This window comes from Octopus sinensis, linkage group LG2 (genome assembly GCF_006345805.1).
Source record: "Octopus sinensis linkage group LG2, ASM634580v1, whole genome shotgun sequence".
NCBI classification, from domain to species: Eukaryota; Metazoa; Mollusca; class Cephalopoda; order Octopoda; family Octopodidae; genus Octopus; species Octopus sinensis.
The window spans coordinates 83,897,134-83,904,633 of NC_042998.1; the positions used below are offsets into that span (position 1 = coordinate 83,897,134).

Here is a 7,500-nt window from a genome sequence, read left to right on the forward strand (position 1 = left end):
ATCGCCGACGTCCATCAGCCCATTTTTGGGGCAGACTTTCTTCGAGCACACTTGCTACTAGTTGATTCGCGCTCCTATTAGTTTCATGCCTCTGAATATACTAGACGAGATCGTATAGCGTGCCTGCACGCGCTACGTATGCTATATAAGCTTTTCTTACCACTGTATTTTGAGAGATCCGTAAATTCTCCACATCCCATATACACAACCCTGATCTTTCTTCATTATTACACTTACCCTTACCTCACCAACACTATGACCCTTGCAACACTTAATGATCACATCGCCGTTTTTCAAATACACACACATTGCACTTTAGAGAAACACGCATAGCCACATTAAACGATCACAGTTCAACAATTACACACACATCTGATAATAGTTTCAAATTTTGGCACAAAGTCAGCAATTTCGGGGGAGGGGTAAATCGATCACCTCGACCCCAGTACTGATCTGGTACTTATTTTATTGATCACGAAAGGATGAAAGGCTGAACTCAACGTAAAACGGACGAAATACCACTAAGCATTTTGCCCGGTGTGCTAACGATTTCTACTTAAGGCACAAGTCCTGACATTTGGGGGGGTAGAGGTCAAGTCGATTACATCGATCTCAGTGCGTAAACTGGTAGTTAATTTATCGACCCCGAAAGGATAAAAGGCAAAGCCGACCTCGGCGGAATTTGAACTCAGAACGTAGACAGACGAAATACCGGTAAGCATTTCGCCAGGCGTGCTAACATTTCTGCCAGCTCGCCGCCTTACACACATCTAATATTGACGCATTAACAAACACCCACCAGATATAGACGCGTACACTACATAAACATATATCTACATCACATACACTTACACACACACACACACACACACACAGTGTCGATATATACTAAACAAATAACAGACACACACACAACTTGGACACACACATACACATAAACACACACAAACACACACACACACACACACACACACACACACACACACACACACACACACACACAACAGCTGGCCTATGTCATATTCAACATTCACATGCATACTATTGACTCAAATAAAATTGACTCTCCGCCGATTACGAAGGTGAGGGTTGTGGTTAATCCGATCAACGGAACAGCGTGCTCGTGAAATTAACGTGCAAGTGCTTGAACACTCCACAGATCACGTGTACCCTTAACGTAGTACCCGGGGAGATTCAGCGTGAATCAGAGAATTTGAGAAGGCTGACCCCTCTGAAATACAGGTACAACTAATTTTTTGCGAGCTGAGTAGACAGGAGCAATGTGAAATAAACTGTCTAGCTCAAGGACACAACGCGTCGCCATGTATTGAACTCATGATCTTACGATCGTGTGTCAAATACCCTAACCGCTAAGCCACGCACCTTCACACACACACACGCACACTTACACACGCACGCACACACACACACATGCTTATCTACATAAAATAAACACCCACGTAAATTATCACTTACGACAGCTGGCATGTTCATTCACTCAACATTATCATATACACACACACAACTATTATTAACACTGACACATACGCATACACGTCAAATACACACGCGCGTGCGCGCGCTATTTTCTAGCACTCACATTACACACAACCACCGCTACAATGCAATAAACATACACATTCACCAAACATGTATGCACACACACACACGCACACACACACACACACACACACACACACACACACACACACACACACATACACACACACCTGCCTACATAAACACACAAACATTACTATTCTGCCTTATTTCTCTTTGAGAACTCTCCTGCATTGAATATCACATTGTTACTATTTCGTACTTCCACTTCACTCGAAAAATAAAAATACGTATATGTCCCTGCGTGCGTGGAACCTTGGGCAAGTGTCTTCTGCTATAGCCTCGAGTCGACCAAAGCTTTGTACGTGGATTTCGTAGACGAAAACTGAAAGAACCGATGTATTTACATCCCCGTAACTTAGTAGTTCAGCAAAAGAGTCGATAGAATAAGTACTAGGCTTACAAACAATAAATCCTGAGGTCGATTTCTTCGATTTTCAGGACACGGGCTTAATACAAATTTACGTTTAACAAAATAATGGGAGTTATGTAATCCCATTCATTAACTTACCGTTGTTTCTGCTATACGAGGCAATACTTTCAGAGCTGAGTGCTTACACAACAGCCCATAGCTTCCTCGACCCATTGGAATGAAGTGTACGATTATTGCTTATTTCGGAAAGCGGTTAAGTACATACATACATGCGTGCTTACATACACGCACGCACGCACAGAGTTCTGTCTTCTCTCCTGCTAAGTAAAATTTACTTTTGCTATGTTTACCTGGGGCTTCCCTATCTTACGAAGGAATCCTTGCGGGTGTTTTCGGTGTGGTAGAGTTCTAAGTGAAATCTCCTTTAAATCGAACGCAGCCGTCTTAAATACAACAGGAAACACAATATAAAGTAGCCTTAAAGATATCCCTTTAAAAACGGTGAGGTTAAAACCTCTTCGATCAAGCGTTGATTTGGACCAACAACACTAACAAAAATGGTGTGGTTAAAACGTCTTCGATGAAGCATTGATTTGGACCAATAACACCAACAACGGTACAAAACACTGGTAAGCAACAAAAAAATCCGGTAAGCAAAATAGCCTCTTAGGTCTGCAAGTCTGTACAGCAACAACAATATCATGTTTAAAATTTGCGACTTCCTAAACGAAATGAAACAAAGATACGTTCTCTCATTTGGTTTTAATCTTTTTAACTTACAATTACACAACCTTCTGCTGCCTCAAAACGTATGCCCAGGAGAAGAAGAAGAAGAAGAAGAAGAAGAAGAAGAAGAAGAAGAAGAAGAAGAAGAAGAAGAAGAAGAAGAAGAAGAAGAAGAAGAAGAAGAAGAAGAAGAAGAAGAAGAAGAAGAAGAAGAAGAAGAAGAAGAAGAAGAAGAATTAGTATTAGTGGCATCGACAGCTGCAATGAAAAGGAAAGGAAAGAGGAAGCAAAGTAGAGGTGGGTAGATGTCGATTCATACAAGTTTCCGAACTGTGTGCCATGACGACACTTTAGTGTGCCACCGATAATCTCTAAATGTGTCGCGGAATTAAATCAAATCCCATCAATCTTTATCAATATTTGACTGTGAACTATATTTAAAATCTGATAACTCTGCCTACAAATATACACGTAACTGTAATATTTAATTGTATAATTAATTAATTTCGTTAATTTCGTATCGCTAGCAAAACTTACGAATGTGTTGGTAACAAAGCTTAATTAAATATGTCGCGAAAAAATGTTATTTCATCTTTAAAAAATTGTGTCACAGGTGTAAGGTGTTTGAAAAATTCTGCCTAAGCCAAGGTTCGGCAAACTTCTATTATTGATCCCTTCATGGAATCGATGATAACTTATTGGGGTGGAAACGGCTATTCTCAAGTGCGAGCTCCGAGGATCTGAGTTGCCATCCTCCGGGGCAACGCCTTTTCCATATTGTCTGGGGCAACGCCTTTTCCATATCATCTGCTGGGACCTTGAGGCAAACCGACAAACCTTTTTACATATTTCTTTGCTGCAAGGAAGAGGAAACATAGGAGGATTTAGGCAGGGCCCTTCATCAAATTTAGAAAACTATTATATTAAGCATAGTGAAACAAATGCAAAACATAAATAGCCACAGAAGTTGGAAAAGTTTGGGGTAGAAAGTGTTTATAGTGTTAAGGGAATTGTCACATCACTTGGTATTGAGTTCAATTTCCATTTATGTATGTCTTTGTACAAGTAAACTACATCCGCATCACACATAGTGACCCTTATCGTATAAATTCCTAAAATAAAAAGAAATGTTATTTTTGGCCGTCTTGTAATCTTTTCTTTCAGTGCCATAAAAAATTGAGATTTTTCTTTTTTCTTTTAGAGTGAACCATTTGCAGATGGTTTTTTTTATCTCTGCGGGCTTCGCAGAATCTTTACAAAAAGTTGTTTTTTTTCACATAAGCACATAGTCATTGTTTTATTAGATGATGATGGTATAAATCACAAATCGTTGTAAGAGTATCTGCTTAAGTGGGGTCTACACCGACTAGTTTGTACTAGTCGTATAAGTTGCAATAACAAAGTCGAAGCAAAGGTCAAACATGGCCAAACATCTTCACAGATATGTGCAGGCCTTGCCAAGAAAAGATTCTCTTGTAAGAAGACCAGCAGTCACGCATGAATGCATGACTTTTCTCTCCACTCCATGGCTGATGTTATCCAAGAAAAAGGCCACCCATTTGAGCCGATGCAGCATCAAGCCTGTATAGTCGCAAGTGCTGCTGGTGAAACACAAAGAGCCGAACCACAGGTATTTGGCACGATACTCTAATAATTCTGCAATTCCACTGACCAGGATTCGTTCTTATTTATTGACCGCGTGATGATGAAAGACAAAAATGAGTTCGATGGGACCTGAACTTGAAGCACTGACATTTTGAACAAATACCGCCAGGTAGAAGATCATTTCGCAAACCACATGACTCTTTGAGTTTAGACTCACGGCGAAGTACCCTCGACAAAGTGTCTTCTAGTAAAGCATCGGATATATATATATATATATATATATATATATATATATATATATATATATATATATAGTTGAAATTTTTAGAAAAGCAAAAGATGAAGACAGGTGTATGAACAACAAGCAAGTGTATTAGTTTGATGCTCGGAAAAAATGAAAAAGTCTTTTGCGTTTCGAGCCTACGCTCTTCAACAGAAAGGATATATATATAGACATATATATATATATATAATATATATATACATACACACATACATACTACATACATACATACATACATACATACATACATACATACATACATACATACATACATACATATGTGTGTGCGCGCGCGCGTGTGTGTACATTTGCGTACGTGCGTGTGTGTATCCTAGTGTGCATTTTTGTGCAAGCTCGTTGTAGCTTGTCAAAGAATATTGATTTGATGACGTCGACGTACCTTAGCGGGTGAACAAAACCAGGTCGATAACATAACTATCGGAATTAAAAGAATTACTGGGTATGATTTGATCGATTAAAGAAATTTAATCGCCGAGATATAATGACTGAAATCAGTAAAAGAGTAAGAGAGTTAAAAACAAAAAGGACACAGACAGATAAGCAGACAGATGGACAGAGTCGGTTAACAGAGTCCGACAAGCTAAGCTTAAGTAAGAAGCCTAGGAAACTAAGTCAGCTGGTGTTAAATCGATCAGTTTTTAACAGTAATAATGATCCTGAAATTTCCTGAATGATCCTGCACAAGGCCTGAAATTTTGGGGGAAGAGACTAGTCGATTAGATCAACTCCTGTGTGTCACTGATACTTAATTTATCGACCCTGAAAGAATGAAAGCCGGTGTTCTTGAAACTAAGAACATGAAGACGCACGAATTATGCCCGGTATGCTAACGATTCTGCCAGATCGCTGTCTTATGTATTTATGTATGTATGTATGTATGTATGTATGTATGTATGTATGTATGTATGTATGTATGTATGTATGTATGTATGCATGCATGTATGTATGTATGTATGTATGTATGTATGTATGTATGTATGTATGTATGTGCTTGTATGTGCATGTATATACAGAGTTGGTCAAAAATCACTCGACAGTAAATAAATGTTCCATAAATACTTAATATTCAAGCAACCCAAACTAGCTAGCTATAAAATCTCAAGAGGAGATAGAGTAGTAGAGTATACTGAACAGTAAAGCGAATTTCCACATAAAAGTGGCAGTTGAATGTTACTACTAGTTTAACCACGTAGATTCTTCGCTAGCTGGTTTTCAATGCAATGTTCTGAATCCTTTATATACAATATATCTATTTCTTTACTACCCACAAGGGGCTAAACACAGAGGGGACAAACAAGGACATACAAACGGATGAAGTCGATTACATCGATCCCAGTGCGTAACTGATACTTAATTTATCGACCCCGAAAGGATGAAAGGCAAAGTCGACCTCGGCGGAATTTGAACTCAGAACGTAACGGCAGACTAAATACGGCTACGCATTTCGCTCGGTGTGCTAACGTTTCTGCCAACTCGCCGCCTTTATATACAAAATATCGCTGAGTGATACCCAATATGGCTCTCGACCTGGTAGGAGCTGCCTGAGCCAGCTCTTACAGCACTATGACTGGGTGTTGAGGCAGTTACTCAAAAGCTCAAATGTGGACATAATATAACTTAACTTTACAAAAGCTTTTGATAAAGTGTATCATGGTATGATATGCCACACACTGCGTGATCTTGGCATGGCTGGAAAACTCGGAGAGTGGTTACATGACTTTCTGAAAGATAGAAGTCAGGCAGTGGTGGCTAATAAAGCCACCTCAAAGAAAACACAAATAATGAGTGGTGTTCCGCAGGGCACTGTCTTTTCATAGTGCTTTTCATAGTGGTCCTCTCAAATATGCCCTCAGCTTCCCGGATAGCCACCCTTGCTAGCTACGCAAACGATACGAAAGTCTCGCAGAAAATATAGAACCCCAGCGATGTTGCACACCTGCCGCAGGAGTTGGACTCAATTTACAGATGGGCGGAGGACAATAATATGCAGTTTAATGCTGGAAAATTCCAAGCCCTGCGCTACCTGCGCCCAAAATTGGATATATAACTTACAGGGTACACTGGCCCACGGGGTATTACAATCCCAGAGCCTAAATCAGTACGGGACCTGGGTGTCGATTTGAGTGATAATACTTCTTTCCAAGTGCACATTACCAGGATGGCGACAAAGTGCAGACGACTGGCTGGCTGGATCCTGAAAACCTTCAGAACAAGAGAAAAAGAAACTATGATGGTCCTCAGGTCGACATTCGTCCTCAGCCGCCTGGATTATTGGTCGCAGCTATGGTCACCCCACAGTGTAAAATTAACAGAGAATCTTGAAGCAATCCAACGAATCTTCACAAAGAAGATTGTCTGATTGCAACAGTTCAGCTACTGGGAAAGGCTGAACCAGCTAAACCTGTACTCCCTGGAGCGAAGGCGGGAGAGATATGCAGTAATATACATCTGGGAGATCCTGGAAGTGACTGTGCCAAATTTCGGCATTGAAAGCTACACAGATGCCAGAATGGGTCGACACTGCACAGTACTAAAGATCCCAGCAATGTCATTGTGCTTCAGTACCAGTAACTACAACAGCCTGGGTTTCAGAGGCCTACAGCTTTTTAATACTCTCCCAACGAGCATGAGGGAGTCACACAAAGTGGATGTAGGTGTTTTCAAATCAAAACTGGATCTCTCTTTGTCGAGAGTCCCAGATGTTCCTACCTCGCGGCAAACGAGGGTAGCGACATCAAAGTCCCTTGTTCAGCAAATACCATACGTTAGAATAACAGCGTAGCAAAATGGCGGCGCCCCAGCATGGCCACAGCTGAAACTACTAGAATATATATACATATATATATATATATATATATATATATATATATAC

At 40.2% G+C, this 7,500-nt stretch overlaps 1 protein-coding gene across 6 annotated transcripts in view; it reads right to left on the reverse strand.

Moving 5' to 3' along the window:
- The window catches only part of LOC115230630 (synaptotagmin-6), a 230,234-nt gene that overhangs the window by 97,190 nt on the left and 125,544 nt on the right, over positions 1-7,500 (reverse strand). The gene's annotated exons all lie outside the window — the stretch shown is intronic.